This window comes from Lissotriton helveticus, chromosome 1_1, assembly GCF_964261635.1.
Source record: "Lissotriton helveticus chromosome 1_1, aLisHel1.1, whole genome shotgun sequence".
NCBI classification, from domain to species: domain Eukaryota; kingdom Metazoa; phylum Chordata; class Amphibia; order Caudata; family Salamandridae; genus Lissotriton; species Lissotriton helveticus.
In genome coordinates this window covers 1,554,722,357-1,554,740,373 of record NC_136057.1, presented here as the reverse complement: position 1 = coordinate 1,554,740,373, position 18,017 = coordinate 1,554,722,357, and positions in this window count along the sequence as shown.

Here is an 18,017-nt window from a genome sequence, read left to right as displayed (position 1 = left end):
GTGATAAAACATCACAAATATAAAAATTTGGAAGTAGTTGTAGGTATAGAAAGGCTGGTTGACATTACTTAAAATGTACTGATTTCAACAGTGGCTTGATTTAAAAGTGCCGCAGATCTGAGTAAAATGTACGAAAAAACAGTATGTGCATGGTGGACTGCTTGTATTGATTATTACAGGGACAGCACATTCGGTCACATTAATAATTGTGGATGGTAGGAAAACTAATTAAACAATGAAAGGTGTCAATACAAATCTATGTTGGGCATTGAATACATTTACTAAGTAAGGTTGTATATCAAAGTTGGTCAGAATCATCTGTTTTTTTAGTACAGTAGGTTTAGGCAGTTTAGCGGACAACCTCAATTCTTCCAACAGTGTTAAACACTCAAGCTTAAGAGCTATCCTCGGGTTACTAATCAGGGTTTCTGGACATTCAAAATATTCAAGGTAGCTAATATCAGTTAAGAATTGATAAACATACTTTAGCCTGGGGATTTTTAAAACATACTCTGATCCAAGACAGTGCCTTGCAATAGTTCGATTAATCTACATGTAGTCAGATGACGAACATGTGTGCCAAAGCATAACTGCTTGGGCCTTTATCTGATCTGCTAAGTATGGTGCAACCATTTCCGAATGACAAACAAAAGTATAACAGGTTTTAGGAAGGGCAAGAACATTTCTAAAATGAGCATTTTCTATCAGCTGCAAGGAATCAATGTTTCTATATACCCACGTTTCCAAACCATACATTGCAATAGACCAGCATTTACAGTTGTATATGTTCATCATCTATTTTGGATGTTTAGTGCCCAGTTTCCTAGAGAAGTTACACAAAAGCCATATTAGATCTAACAACTCGGAGTCTTCTAGAGTTTACTGAACTACTCCAGTTACCCTCCCGATCGAATAGGCTCCCTAAATAACAGAAAGTAGATGTACGCAATATAATGGTATTCTCAATTTGAATGTTACAGCATTTTACTGCTTTTCTACCTGCTTTAATAGCAAAGGTTTTACTTATAATAGTTTCTAGCCCCAAATTCTGCATAATCATTAAATTCGGTGAGTAGGAGTTGCTGTAGGGCCAATGGGGTGTGGATCATAAGCACCGCATCCTCTGCAAGAGTAGGCCGGTATGGGTCGATGCCCAACTTGCAACAGATCTAAACATTTATTTGCTACCCAGACTATTGATGTACAGATTGAACAAAAAAAGGAGCATGTACATACCCTTGTCTTTTTATGCAGAATGGTTCAGTACATTCATCGTTCATGCCATGGTGTACCCTTGCAGTGCAATTGGAATATAAATGTCTAAGAAAATTAACTATAGCGGAGTCCACTTCCATTATAAACATAACTGACCAAAGTTTGTCATGCACTATGCAATTGAAAATGTATAAGAGAGCACGACAAACACCATAAATAAATTGCCACGTTTAAAGTCAATGTGCACGTACTTTCCTATTAGTAAATTCAGGTTAATTGTAGGTCCGAAATGATATTGCTAGAATCTGCCCAATCCTGTAGTCTTTATAGAAGCATGCTACCAACCACTTTAACTAAAGGATCTAGCAGAGAAATATGCCTGTAATACGTAAGACAATTATGATCTCCTTTTTTTGAAATTGGCACAATTTGGGACTCAAACCAGGAGTTTATAAAGCCAACATTCTGACAAAATCTAAAAACAAGAGTTAGAAGGGGACCCTGGGGATCAATATTAGCTCTAAAGAGGTCAATCAGGATGCCTTCTGGACCCAGCGCTTTACCTCATTTTCTTTTTTTTAAAGCCGATGTAACCTCATCAAGGGTGAAATTGAGATTGATCTGGTTGTGGGAAAGAGTGGTTATAGAGGAATCAGCCAAGGACACAGATGAAGAGCAGTTGTGTAGTGTAGTTCCTATATTCCCAAAAGGCTCTGCGCATTGGAATAATATATCCTAAAGATATGACGTAGGACTCAGGTCAGTAGGTCTCTATTGAATATACTAAACTTAATAGTGAGTGCCAGCTAGCTCAGAGGTCACTAGAAACTTTCTTGAATTCACAAGAAGGGATTAGTTTCTGACAACCGCATAAACATGACAACTTTGTTTCCCTAGGACTGGAATAACTATCTTCAGAAACAATAGATAAGTATTTCACTCAGTCAATCGTGCATGCTTTGTTTCTACAGAGTTTGCAGAGAAATAGTGAGACGGGTGTTTTCAATAAAAGGTTTATTGAACAGTCTTCTTTCTCATGCAAGAGAGGTGAACTGCTACATTCGTTAGACAGAATGCAAAGTATAATGTGCACAGCGAGAATAGTATTATAAAATAATGCTGTAATAGCATTGTATAGTTTATAAGCAATATAAAAATACATACATAAATAACACAGGCTAAAATACTCAACTGGTGCTTCTAAAATACGCCTACCCCAATGTACCTAACCTAGGTCTAGTACGAGGGAATAAGTAAGTATGGTCTTTAACATAGGTTTAATTTTTGCCAAGAATCTACCAAAGGTTTCTCTAGGTTCTTATCAGCTCCATACCTTAGAATGAAGGAGGTCTAGTATCTCTGTCTCGGGACTCGATTTCCCAACACCCCGCAAGGGAAGTCAGAAACACTGGAGCTGGATTTCTCTGCAGAGGAGGGCAGCTTCCTGAACAATGCGTCAGCTTGAGAGTCGGCTTCCTTCGGCACTTGCTGTAGCGAGCAGCGTCGGGCAAGTAGGTTGTCAAACTGCTCCAAACCACTGTGCTTTGCCATAGCAAGTGAAGGTATATTTTTACCTTGAAGGTGTTTAGGAATGCCATGTTTGACGTAAAGTCGGGCATATGAACGTCATAAATGAACCCCTAAGGAATAGTTGTTCATTGTAAAACTAACTGAGTTCTTGGAGAAATCAATATTCAAGCAAGAGGAAGTCCCTAATGGCTTAAGCTGGTTTTCAAAGAAATCGTTATGACGTTTGGTGAACGGATGGAAGTAGCAATGCCTGTATTTGGGTTGCATGGGCTATGCCTAAATAAGGGCTTGATTTCTATGCCTATATAAGGGAAAAGTGAATTGTACCTATGTAAGGGCATGAATCGGGAAAATCCATTCATAATATAAAATGCCATACAACAGTTGCTACTGCAGTTCGTTATACTCGAATATATTTTAGAGTAGTAAGCTAACCAGTCTTCCTCTGTGATTGCAATCTCAATTCGAGGTCTGCCATCGTCTCTTAAAAGAGGGGAATTATTATTGCACCAAAAGGCTGTGTTATCATTGTTATGGCAAGCCTCATGTAGATTATCCCGGGCCTCCTCTTCTAGGCTTTTATTTTTACAAAGTGTTAAGGCAAGCTGGTAAACCTTTTTATAATTCTGGACTTCAGTTGTATTCTTGAGTTGTTTGTTCAGGGACAATTTTAGATTCCTGTGAGCCCGGGTGCAGGCAGAGTCATACCACCCATTGATTTTTACAGCTCCCTTATTCTGGCAGAAGGTTAGACCTGCTTTAATGTCCACATTTAGTGACGCTCATATGTTATGTTATGTTATGTTATTTTTATTTGTAACGCGCACAGCTGCCCCAGCAAAGGGGCGTCCTGGCGCTTTGACAAGATCAGAACAACACAACACCGCAGAGAACCAAGATCATAGAATACAGCAAAAGGGCTAAACAAATAGAATAGTTTTGATGGCCCGTCTGAACAGAAGAAGAGTATCCATAGCTCGAATATGCACCGGGAGAGAATTCCACCAATTAGCCGCTAAGACTCGAAAAGAGCGCCCACCAGCTCTACTAAGTCTAAAACGCGGAACAACAGCCAAATTTTGACCCCCAGATCTGAGGGCTCGCAGAGGGACGTATGGTATGAGCAGATTCTCCAAGATTTGAGGAGATGTACCCTTGAGGATTTTGAATGCAAGGCATAAAACCTTGAATCTAATCCTCTGGTGTACCGGAAGCCAGTGAAGAGAGTGTAAAGATTTAGCAACCGAACTACGCCTTGAGAGGCCCAGCACTACTCTGGCTGCCGCATTCTGAATTCGCTGTAGTCGAGAAAGTTCGGATTGGTTGATCCCAGCCAAAAGCGAGTTGGCATAATCTAGCCGGGACAACACTGCTGCTTGAACCACCAGCTGCCTGGTGGGAGCATTGAAGAACCTAAGGATTGGCCTGAGTCCTCTGATAATGCCGTAGCAAGAAGCTGCCACCTTCTTGGTATGGCAGATGAAACCAAGAGACGGATCAAGCCATACCCCCAGATTCTTTACCTCCGGTACTGGAGATGGAATCAGACCCAGTTCCGAAGGCCACCACCTGTCGCCCCACAACCCCGCCTACTTGCCGACTACCATGACCTCCGTCTTCTTGGTGTTCAACTGGAGACAGTTGGCATTTATTCAGTTGGCCACCGCCCGTAAGCCGTCGCAGAACCTGAGGGCCTCCATGTCTGAGTCCCCACTCAGCGTGACCGCCAGCTGCGTGTCGTCAGCATATGAGACCATCGTCAGGCCCCACAGCTTGACGACCGCAGCCAGCGGCCTCACATATAGGTTAAATAGAGTGGGACTCAGCGATGACCCCTGTGGGACCCCCAGGTCTAGTGGATGGATTTTCGACTTACCGGGCGGAATCGCGACCTGGAATGATCTGTCAGCAAGAAAAGATCGGAACCAGCACAGGGCGGAGCCTGTGACTCCCACCTCCTCAAGTCGTTGAAGCAAAATCCCGTGCGAGACCGTGTCGAACGCGGCACTAAGATCTAATAGCAACAGTGCCGCCGTTTGACCCGCATCAAGCACGGAACGCAGGTGTTCGACCATGGAGAGTAGGGCCGTCTCCGTGCTGTGGCCCGCACGGAATCCATTCTGGGTAGGGTCAAGAATGTTAGCCCTAGCTAGGTGGTCTACCAGAATGGTATTCACATGGGCCTCCGCGACTTTCGTGGCCCAAGGAAGCAACGAAATAGGCCGGTAGTTCTCAGGTTTAAGTGGTTCTTGAGTTGGCTTTTTCAGAATGGGTGTGACTACAGCCTGCTTCCACATGGCGGGGACTCTCCCAGAAGAGAGTGATAGATTGATCAAGGAGAGCACCGGAGTGCGGCATGCCGATGATAGCTTCATCAGCTGGGCCGGTTTCAGCGGATCTGCCGGGGATCCCGATTTGATTCTAAGGCTAAGAGTATCAAAGGCCTCCATAGACAGGGGAGATAGAGTCATGAGACAGTCACTGTCTCTCAAAGAACAGCTAACCCGCTCTAGTGTAGGCTCTCCCGTCGGGAAAGAGCGATAGATGGCCTGTACTTTCTCCCGGAAAAAAGAGGCTAAGCCCTGGTTGAAGGCCTGGTAATTTCATTGCGTTCCAGTCCCGTGACTAACAAAAATGTTGGTAAAGCTGCCCTCAAACAGAACCTCTTGGGCATTCTACACACCTGTTTAAAATGCAATTCTGATATTTCTGTATATTATTTATTTGTATAATAAATGTAGGGTATACACCCCACAAAATTGCTAAATGGTATATTTAAGAATTTTCAATTTTTACACACTGTGTTTTGCTCAGTGGTGATGGGGTAACTTATTTTCCCCTTTCTTGATTTTTGACGTTAAGCTTATTGATAAAATAATTTTCAGGCAGTGGGGCTGTATTTGATTGATAGTGATGTTTTCCCCTGTCCCCCGGCCTAAGTATCTAATCAGGGGTCCCCTTCTGTGTGATTTTCCGCTGGGGAATATACCTGTAGTTTTCCTTTGGAGAAGGGTGTTCATCTAGGGTGTGTTTGGGCCCCTTTTTTATTTTTATTATACATCAATGGCCTTGAGGATGCGCTATCCACTTACAACACTGACGTACTCTATATGGGCACAAAAATAGTCTTAGTGCTACTCTATGTGGATGACCCTGTTTTGTTGGGGAGAATTCACAAGCGCCTTAACATCCTTTGTCAGGCATTTGTTAAATTCATGGATTCTCTGAAGCTAGCCGCAAACCGCTCTAAAACCTTTACTGTTAGTGAATTAGATTGAAAAGGTGTATGTGTATGTAAGGTTCTTATAAGTGAGTATGATATATAGAAAAGTGTTATCACTTTATGAGATGATCTATGAGTAGTAGTGTGGGTATTTGTATATATTTATTAGTAGGTGAGTAAGACACTTTCTGGATCTGTATGCAACTGTTTTACTGATGTGCAGACTAAGGGGGTCATTAGGATGGCAGGCATGACTTTGTCCACCCGCCATCCTATTGAGAAATTGGACCGCCCGCCATAAGGGCGGGGTCCCGTGAGGGCCATTAGGATGCGCTTGCCACAGTGGCGGGCGCATTCTGCATTCCTGATATTGTGGCGGGTGGTGCACTCAGCACCGCCCGCCAAAATGCCAGGAAGGCATGTCATGCAGTTCCATGCACAACATGGCAGGCACCGTGCGGTGCCTGCCATGTTGTGCATGGAACTGCAGGGGGATACCATAGGTACCCCCTTGTGCACCCCCAACCTCCCAGAGTCCCTAGGGGCCCTCAACGGGTCCCTGCAAGCAATTCCCACATGCCTGCCACGGAAAGTCATGTTTCCGCCCCCATACTAATATGGCTGGCGGTGTCTAATAGACACCGCCACCATATTAAACTTTTTTCCGCCCGGTCGACTTGTCAACCGGGCGGAAAAGCGGAGGACAGAAACCGTCGTCCCCCCGCCATAGTAATATGGCCGGGGGAAATGGGTGGCGGGCGAGGTCGGATCTCGGCCGGATCGCCACCGCCATGCGGGCGGTTGGTCGATCTGCCCGAGATCCTAATGGGCCCCCTAGGTGTGTGAGAAGTTGGTTCACAATGTGTTGCCATGGAACTGTATATTGTACACATGCTGTTTTACTGCATGCTGTAGTTGGTATAAAAATCATCTTGCTAAGCTCTAAAGTTGCACTATAAGGTCTGCAAACTTTTACAGGTCCAAACATGATGTGCAGCTCACAAATAATCCTTATCTTTGAACTTTGCGGCTTGTGGTCTTGTGGACTACAAATCACAGAATTGAAAAGGAAAATATGCAGTGTAGCAGTGATTAATGCATGAACCCGTGAAATGTATCAGGTATATATTAGATATCCTTTAAGGGGAGTGTTGGTTAGGATGCCAATTGCGTATTACTAAGCATCATGTGTAGCATAAGAATGGTAGGCATAGTTAAATATGCAGTCTGTCAGATACAGTACACATTTTATAGATATGTAGGAAACAATTAATACTCATCTACTGTGTCAGACGGAGACACAGGTATATAGTGATCCCACCCCTAAACTAGCACTGATCCAACCTTGCAAAACTCGAAACTGGTCAAAAATTAGTCAGGAGGTGCTCCTACCTGCCTGAGCAGGAGTCATCCATGCCTGGAAAAGTGTCCACAGGACGCCAACCTGCAAGTATCAGCCTGGTTAGAGGAGGCATTAGATACAATAGCTCCACGTAAAACACACAATTTTTCTCACTTCAGACCTTCAGCTGGCTGGTTCACAGAGGACCTATGACAAAGAAAAAAACGTTTGCAAGCGCCTAGAAAGAAGACGGCGGAAGAACTACTGCCCCCAAGACAAGGAGACCTATCTGCTATCGCTAAAGGAGTACCATAAAAATATCAGGGTGGCTGGCTGTTTTTTTATACACTTAAGATCAAGGAGGCTAAGAATGCTCCCCGAGAAATTTTCAGGATTATCAAATCATTGAATTCCCTGGATAGATTATCTGCAGTCAGTGCTCCAAGTAGGAGCAGTTGCAATGAGATTGCCCACTTCTTTGTAGACAAAATCTCCTCGCTATAGGAATCTTTCCCTGACACTGCGTATAAGGCTGGCATTCCCCCTAGGAGGGACTCGGAGCCCCCATGAAGGGCTCTTTCAAGAATGGGAGCATCTCAGGGGATAAGCTATGCTCTCTAGTGGCTAAAATGAAATCAGGATCACTGTTAGACCCGGTGCCTCCAACCATTTGGAAACTGGGGCTACCGGTTCTGGCTGCCAGCCTATGCTCAGTACTTAACCTGTCATTCGAAGCAGGCCGTCTCCCAGCGGAATGGAAGCATGCTATGGTGATTCACTACTTGAAAAACATTTCTTGACCCCTCCAAACCTGAGAGTTTTATTCCCATCTCTCTGCTTCCTTTCTTGGCAAAACCGGCTGAGAAACACGGCAACGCCCAACTGACAGAGTTTATTACAAGAAGGAATATCCTCAAGACTCAGTTAGGTTTTAGACAACTACATATCACGGAATAGGCCCTGCTTCTGGCCTCTGAGACACTCCACAAAGTGACTGACAAAGGGAAAATTGGGGCTTTGATCCTCCTGGATCTGAGCGCAGCATTCGATACAGTGTCACACACGGTGCTATTAGATCGTCTGTGGGGTAAACATCACTTACAACAAAACTTTTACAACGCACTACCATTACAACGCGGTCATTACAACGCAAACCATTACAACGCATTGCGCTGGGGGCGCTCTAGGATAGGGAATATATTTAATTTACTATCCAACACCTTCCCTACTATCCACGGGGACTGGAGTTGGAATAGTAAATTAAATAAATCACTATCCAGCGCCTAAAAGCACAATGCGTTGTAAAGGTTTGAGATGTAAAAACCGCGTTGTAAAGGCAGGCGTTGTAATAGCCTGCGTTGTAACGTCATACATCCCGTCTGTGGACATTGGACATTAAAGGCAGAGCTTTTGACTGGTTGCAGACTTTCTAGACAAGCGCGATTTCCAGGTAACACAGAAGCCTTATACCTTGGACATTATCCCTTTACAATGAGGAGTGCCCCATGGATTGGCACTGAGCCTGACTTCTTTTTAACTTATATATGCGCCCTTTGGCGGACCTGATGAAGGGACATGGGGGGAGAATGGTGTCATATGCGGATGAAACTCAGCTTGTGATCACACTATCCAATGATGACAACAGGTCTGCAGGCAATTTTAAAATGTGTCTCGCTGACCTAGCACCCGGATGCAGGCTAGCCGCTTGAAGTTGAATGCTGACAAAACGGAGGTACTGGTGGTGGGGAAACAGCCCTCTATCTGGTCCTCTGTATGGTGGCCAGTGAATATGGGTCCCACCCTGGCCCCTAAACTAAAAGTAAAAAACAGAGGCATCCTATTCAACACCCAGCTATCATTTGATAGTCAGATCAGATCAGTGCCATAGTGCCATAGTGGGAGCCTGTTTTGGAGTGTTGTGACTATTTCAGAGGCTAATTCCAACTTCAGCACAAAAAACAGTTATGCAGGCCCTGCTGGTGTTGAGACTTGATTACTGCAATGTGCTGTATTTGGGGACCTTCAGAGGCAGACTGGCACTACTTCAAAGAGTACAAAACGCTGCTGCCTGGATACTAATAAGAATACCTAAATGGACTTCCATCAGGGCAGGTCTGGCTCATCTCCATTGCCTTCCAGTCAGACACAGAATATTGCTCAAAGCCCTGTGTTTCACGCACAAAATAGTGCACCAGAGGGGTCCCAACTACCTCTTTCCCCTGATCCAAGCATACACTCCCGCTTGAGCACTTAGATCGGGAGAAGCAGCGATAGCAGTGATCCCCTGAATACGCCGGGCATGACTGGGGGGCTGCTCCTTCGGTCTTCCTGCTGTCCAACTGTGGAACTTGATACCACTCAACCTAAGACTGGAACAGTCAAAAGCAAACTTGAGCAAACATTTGAAGACGCAGCTAGAGCCCAACTGACCATGACGTTTCTCACCTGGACATGATGTTACTGCTCCGCGTGGAGACACTCCGCATGGAGTAACCAGGAACTCTATAAATGCAACATTCATTCATTCATTCATTCATTCATTATTCAGTGACATACCTGTATAGAATGTATTCATGCAGCAGTAATTACATATAACTGTTTCCTATGGCAAGCTGTAGGTACCCTATAGGATAGAGTGACTTCTAGACTGATATGTGTAGTTATACATGCAGTATCCCACCTATACTGCAACTCACTTACCCATTAAGAAAAACATAGAGGTACTTACACACTTAGAGAGAGCCAGAGACACTTAAACATTCAGTATCAAAGGCAGTTGCAGATATGCATACATACCTCTCTATTCACTTAAACAGGCACTGAGATATTTGTCCAGCCACTGACATACATACATATAGAGGCTTAGACTTACCGGAGCAGACAGTGATATACTGACACACTCACCTAAACATCTGATGGCACTCCTACAGGTGGAGGCCTACTAGTGCAGAGGCTATCTGTGCAGTGTCAGCGCCCGATTAACTTGGCATGCAAAACACCTTCATCAAGTTTTAAACCTATGTTTTCCTAGACATAACACACCTCTCAGATAGTCCGTAGGTATTTCATGAAACACATTGTTTTTGGGCTTAGAAAATGAGAAACCTCATTTTGAGTTTAAATAAGTTTCTCATGCACTTGCAGACCCCTATGCTAAGTACTACATAGAGTATGTCACCCATAATGCAACTGACATACATTTATAAAGCATAAAGACTCTCTCTCATCAAGTCAGACAGCGACAGAGGGACTTATACACTCAGTCATATATTCAGAAACAACTTATGTATGCAGCAGTATCAAAAGCTGTTGTAGATATACTTGCATACCCCTCTATTGCCTAACACAGGTACAGAGATATACGTTCAGCCACATACATACAAATTTGGAGAGACATAGAGTTACTAGAACAGATAGTCATATACTGGCACATTTACTTAAACATCTCATCACACTGCTACAGGTTGACTCCTACACTCACTCAGATATATAGGGAAGTAGTGACAAAACCTAGTCATTCATCCATACAAATAGTCCTTTAAACATTGGTCAAGCCTACTAGTACATAGTCAGTCTGTGTACTCTCACTGCTCGCTTGACTAGGCATGTAAAAGCCTTTCATCAAGTTTTAAACCCATATTTTAGTACACATAACTCACCTCTGAGATAAGCTGTAGGTATGCCATAAAGCACAGTGTGTTGTGCTTAAAAGATAAGTGATACAGAGAAACGTATACATTCAATTCCATACTCCTAAATTACTTATGCATGCAGAAGTATCATAGGCACACAGGATAGTAGACACAGGAGAACATGGCGGCTAGCGGGCGTGGCTAGTCGGGAGACTCTGGAGTCTCGGGTGTCTAACTTTTGTCAGGAGAAAGACGTGCTCACCTTTGCGGTCCCCTCGGTGCGAGCTGCGGGTGATACGGTGATACAGCCGCCGCCGCCGCCACCGTGACTAATTAAACAACTCAGCCTGACGGAAAGTGGCGGAAAGTGGGTGGGGCTGCAGCCCGAGACACAGGGTGGCTGCATCGGTGTTTGGAGCGGTGACAGAGCGGCAGTGGCGGCGGGGCTGGATTGTGTAACCAAGCCACTTGCAGTTCGAGGAAGGAGAGCCTCTTGACTGCAGTTAGATTATTGGATGATACTTGCTGATATTTGGTGTTTCTTTCTCTCGCATTGGGACTCTATAAACAAGGCAGTCTGGAGAGGATCATCCACATTGACACGGCGGGGGCCGTGACTCCTCTTCTTTCACGTACTGGTACCTGCACTTTAAAGGTAGGATCGCATGATGCCTCAAAACAGGGGTTAATACTATGGTATACAGCAGCATATGAGCTCAAGAAGGGGAGAAGGGCTGCGTACAGATACAGCTTTTGGTGCTCAGGGGGAAGTAATGAAACCATAAAATTAAAACTACCAAGTCCACAATGCAATGGGTTAAGTGAGACTTTCACGGAAATAGTTTCATCAGTCCCTGATTTGTATATGTCAGAAAGAGAGACTCAAGGCTTCCAGGCTTCGGGATATACCCTCAGAAGCAAGGGGGGGGAAGCAACCTATCCTAAATGTCCCCCCAGATACCCCTTCCTCAGCTAAATCTAAGGTAACATTTCTAAAAGAAACGGGAAAAAAAGTTGCTAAAGCTCAGAGAATAGTGGAAAAACCACCTCCTTCTCTGAAGGCATATTTTAAAACCGTGCCTTCAGTACTGGAACTTAAACTGTCGCAAGAGGCTTTAGCTGGGGTATCTATAAGGGGTGTGGAAACCACTAATAAATACCAACCTTTGGAGGGGTTAGAGATGGACTTGGAGCACGAGGAAGCATCAGAGACAGCAGAAACTCCAAAACAAAATATTATACACAGTTCTGAGGATAAGGATCCTGAATTAGGAGAAGAAGTATTAACGCATATAATGAATGCTAACAGCGAGGACAGTCTATCTGCAGCTCCTACAAATATATCAGCCACGGACCAGTCGATGATAGCAATGCTAAAAGCCTTGAGTCATGAGGTAAAAAGTGGTTTTGAAGCGACACTAATCAACCAGCAGGAGATAAAGGAGAAATTCGACGCATTAGCTGCTAGAACTACTGAACTAGAATCCTCAGTAACGGAGCTAAAAAAGGCTGCTACTCAGCATAGTAAAAAGCTTGAGGATCTCAGTCTGAGGGAGAAAGGACTCCAAGAAAAAATTGAGTCCTTGGAAAACGCACAAAGGCGAAATAATCTGCGTCTGTTAAAAGTTCCAGAAGGGGCAGAAGGGGGAAATATCAAAGCTTTTGTAGCCAGATTGATTAAACAGACCATTGAACTTGAGACATCAGAAGAAGAAATAATAAAAGATATTCAACAAGTTCACAGAGACCCATTCAGGCTGAATCCAAATAAAAGCAGACCTAGGAAGATCCTAGTACATTTTTTGACTTATACCCTAAAAGAAGAGATCCTTAACAGGACGTTAAGAACCAGTGAACTCTTGACAGATGGGTTTTCTTATCAGATTAGATCTGATGTGTCCTCCATTACAGCCTCTAGGCAGTGGGAGCTTGGTAAATTGCTAGAGCCCTTCAAACAACTTGGCGCTACCGCCCAGCTCAAATTTCCGGCATCACTGAAAGTGATGTACAAAAATAAAATGAAAGTCCTAAAAAGGTTGGAAGAGGCAGAAGAATATCTGCAATTGCTTACAGACGACAACCTAAGAGAGCAAGACAACAAACATTGAAGTTACTGAAATTTTTTAGCTCATGCATCAATTATTATTAAATGCAGCCATACATTTTCACTGCTCTCAATATATATTGAGTAGACACCCGGGAAAAAGAAGAGGCTCTATGGCCCAAGCAGGCCAGGAAAAAGGAGGGGGGTTCCCCAGGGGAGCACGGGAGGGTCAGGACAGGGGGGGGGGGAGGTGAGGGCACTGGGTGGGGAGCATTTGGGGAAAAAAACAAAAAAAATGTCCAATTCGCCATATTCAAAGTTTCATTGTGTACACCTTTGTTAGGAGAAATAGGGCAAGGTAGGGTAGCACATTCATCATATATTAAGATTCTTTCGTGGAATGTCAATGGGTTACGGGTCAAGCACAGAAGAGAGAGAATTCTTCAGTATTTAAAGGATGCACCTGAAAACATTTTTATTTTACAAGAGACCCACTCCACCGAACAAGAATTAAGAGATATTTTTAGGGAAAAAAATGGATTCAGCAGGTGATAGCCACTTCGCAACAAACTACTACTAAAGGGGTGGCTATAGTGATTAAATCTAATTCTGAGATAACTTTGCTACAATCTAAGTCTGATAAAAAGGGGAGGTGGGTTATAGCGAAGATAAAGCAAAATGGTTATAAATTTACGATCGTAGGATACTACGGTCCTAATTTGGATGATACCCTTCCTCTTAAAGACCTTTTTGTTGAACTCTTGGATTATGAGGATCTGGTGATTCTTGCAGGAGATTTTAATTTAGTACTAGATTCACAGCTAGATAAATCAACTACTGCAAGGTTCTCACATAACCCTAAAACTAGAGCTGTACTATCTAATGCCATCACCCAGTTTGGTTGGAAAGATATTTGGCGACAAAGAAATGGCACAAAAAGAGAATTTACATTCCACGATAAGAAATTACGGCATAAATCTAGGCTACACTTTTTCTTGATCGCAGAACACCTAGGCCAGTATGTGGAGGAGATAAAACATCTTGGCGCCCACATTTCGGATCACTCAGCGGTTACTCCAACCCTAAAATTGTCAGGTCCACAGTTGGTCGAGAGGTGGACTATAGACAGAAGTATTCTGTTGGAAGAAGAAGTAATAGATAAATTGCTTAAGGAACCAAACAAGTTTTTTACTTTTAATTTAGGTACTGCTACACTCCCGTTTGTCTGGGATACATATAATGCCTTTTTGAGAGGGGGACTATTAGCCTTTCAGATTGCAAAACATACAGCATATATGGCGCAAATCTCACAGATTGAAGAAAGAATCAAGGTTCTTGAACAAGTTGTACTAGATCCCAGCCTGACAGATCAAGAGAACAATAAGAAAGATCTGTTAACGTGTAAATTACAGTTGGAGCAGCTATTAGATGGAAGGCTGAGAAAACGTTGGCAGGCTAGCTCATTAGCACATTTTGAATATGGGGAGGCCAGCGGAAAACTTTTAGCCTGGAAAACAAAAAAGGACATCAAAAAGAACTCTATTGAGGAAGTACAGATAGTAAATACGGATGTGATCTCAGATAAAAGAACAGATATTGATCAGGCTTTCTACCATCATTTTGATGAAGTTTATAGAGAAGATCTTCTTCCACAAAAGCAATTAATACAGTCATGGTTAGACCAATACCAGGTTAAAGCTTTAGATGATCAGGCTTCCAACAATCTTATCAGAGAAATCAGCTCCACTGAAATAGCCTCGGCGATAGATTCTGCCAAGAGAAGCAAGGCTCCAGGCCCTGACGGGCTACCTTCCGAGATCTATAAAGTGCTAGCACCTGTAATAATACCAGTTTTAAAATAGCTTTTTACTTCTATATATGAGGAAGGAGGCAAAATTCCTGTTTCTTGGAATGATGCCATAGTGGTCCTTATTTTAAAACCAATGAAGAGACCATCTCAATGTGATCCATACAGGCCTATCTCCCTCCTTAATACTGATTATAAGCTCATGGCAAAAATATTAGCAGAGAGATTAAACGGGGCAGCAGGGCAATTATTACAATTAGATCAAAAGGACTTTGTCAGAGGCCGCTCTATACAAGATCTTACACAAGCTTTGGTGGGTGCAATAGATGTTGCCTCTCAATATAAATTTCCACTAGCGGTTATCACATTAGATGCCGCAAAGGCTTTTGATCGCGTTAACTGGGAATTTTTGGCTAAAGTACTAGAAAAGGTCAATTTAGGCAGAAACTTCTGTAGGGCAATAGCAGCATTTTACCAAGCTCCGATAGCTAGATTATTATTAAACGGGAGTTTATTCTCGCCTATAAAAATTCAAAGAGGGACAAGACAAGGGTGTCCGCTTTCACATCCTACCCTTTAAACACAATAACTGGGTGAAAAAAGTCGCTCTATATGCGGACGATCTGATGCTGTACACTACTGACCCTATCAAATCAATCCCTCTTATATACAAAGCAGCAGAGAAGTTTGGTCAAGTTTCAGGATATCTGATTAACCAATCTAAATCAGAATGTATGTGCTGGAACATAACCCATGTTAACCCCATTCCAATTTTGAAACACCAAATTAGATATCTGGGAATTCAAATTACGCAGGACATAAATAAACTTGCGGAAAAAAATCTGCAAAAAATCGCGAAAGAAATCGCGGAATCCTTAAAAAGCTGGTCATTTCTGCCTCTGACCTTAATCGGAAGAATCAATATAGTAAAAATGATGCTGCTACCTAAACTAATATATATATTTCAGAATATTCCACTCACCATTAAAGAAGCCAGACTAACTAAGATTCAACCTAAATGGAACTCCTTTATTTGGGCCTCAAAAGGCATAAGGATTTCATGGAAAAAGCTCCCTAGAAAGAAAAGCAAGGGTGGACTATCCGCACCAGATCTGAGAGTATATGCCTGGACCTTATTATTGAAGGCAGGAGTAAGATTATTTGATACCCTAGGGGAGACAGAAACAGACTTTATGTTTCAAAATATGTTATGTGAGATCCAGGGAGGATCTAATGCATTTTTGTTTAAGTTTGGAGACATGCGTTACTTTAAAAAAGTGCGTTTAAAGGTCCTTAGAGACATGGCATATGTGTGGGCTAGAGTTAGGAGAGCGCTGAATATCCCATATTACTCCGCTATCGCCCCAATCTGGGACTCACCTGGCTCTCCTGAATGGACTAAAGATTTACTATCTATAGCTGTGCAGAGTGCAAACATCAGAACATGGGGCCAGTTATTGCCTCAAGGAATCCTTTTGAGTTGGGAAGACATTTCTGTTCTTACGGATAAAAATGTATCTAAATTCAAGTATTTACAAATTAAAAGCTGGACCCAGGCTGTTACAGGGGATAAAGGTGTTAAGACTGTTTTGGACAGGCTTTTAATGAAGACACCTAGATCACTTAAAACATCAGTCCTCTATTGGACAATACTTGAGGAAGAAGAAAGAGACTTCGCCCTTCCAGAACAGCTATGGAGGGATCAAGTACTGGACGTCGACTTGCAGAACTTATGGCAAGTATCCTTTGATTTACTACATCTTACGGTCTCTCCTGCCAATTTAAAGCGGAATCATTTGTTTTCTCTCCATAAAGTATATTGGTCTCCAGCTAGGCTCGCTAAATTTTCGAAGGGGCCCTGCTGTCCAAAGTGCAATTTGGAAAAAGCAGATGACCTGCATATGTTCATGACCTGTCCCGCACTTAAAGAATTTTGGTTTGAAATACAAGAAGGTAAGAAAGCCCTCTTTGGGTATGAAATACAGGTTAGTACGCAACAAGTTTTTTGGGGAATTCCTTCTAATTATGAAAATGTACCTCGAGACAGCAACAAGTTATTTTTTTATTTAATTGTCTTAGCCCGTAGGGAAATATGCAAACTGTGGGTGAGCACCAGTGTTCCGATATATGCAGATTGGATTAGGGCAATCAGGCATACTCTTAGTTTGGATAGTATGGCATGGAAGAGAAGGAAGCATTTTTGGACTCCCTGTATAATTTGGCTCGATGGATTATAACAACTTTGTCCAATGATTATGCCTTTTTGCGGAAGGATCCACCCTAAGATCAGTTTAAGGGTCTGGTAAAGTGGGAGACTGAGCTGACTGTTTACATGGTGGTACCATGAGATTTATACTGGGTGTCTGCAGAAAGAGTTCCATAAAGATTCTCGGTATAATCAATACTGGAAATGTCTTTATTGGCGTATGAGGACAAAAAAAAGAAGGATCATAGGCACTTACAGATACATTTACATACCCATGTATTCCCTAACACAGGCGCTGTGGTATTCTTTCAGCCACTTAATAATACAATCTTTTTTTGTCAATTAAAACCATAAACAAGATCATACAATTCATAAAGTTTAAAAATGCATACAAAAACGACTAAAGAAATGTGTCATACATCTATTTCAGCTACTGAGCATCTTGTCACAAGTCCTTCACTTTCTTTAAATTTCCTTCTTAAGTATATAAGTAGAGATGTCAAATAAAGAAAATAAATGGACAAAAACGGCTGGTCAGGGACTGGTCTTTTCCCTAAAGTGTAAGGTGCAAAATTGCCATACGAGTGGCAGGAGTTCACATAAGGAATTCAGCCACTTAAATACACATTTAGAGAGCCATAGAGTTACTAAAACAGTAATCTGCCGGCCACTTACTTAAACATCTCATGCCACTACTACAGGTGAACTCCTACATGCACTCAGATATGTAGACAAGTAGTGACACAACCTAGTCATCCATCCACACAAATAGTCCATAAAACATGGATCTCATGGATCAGGCCTACTAGTGCATAGCCTGTCTTTTCACCATTCATGTAAAAGCCCTTCTTCAAGTATTCAACCCATGTTTTAGTACATTTATCTCACCTCTGAGATATGCTGTAGATATACTATAGAGCACAGTACTCTGTGCTTAAAATATGAGTGAGGCAATGACAGAAGGAACTATGCATTCACTCTAACTCAAAAACTGCTTATGTATGCAGCAGTATCAAAG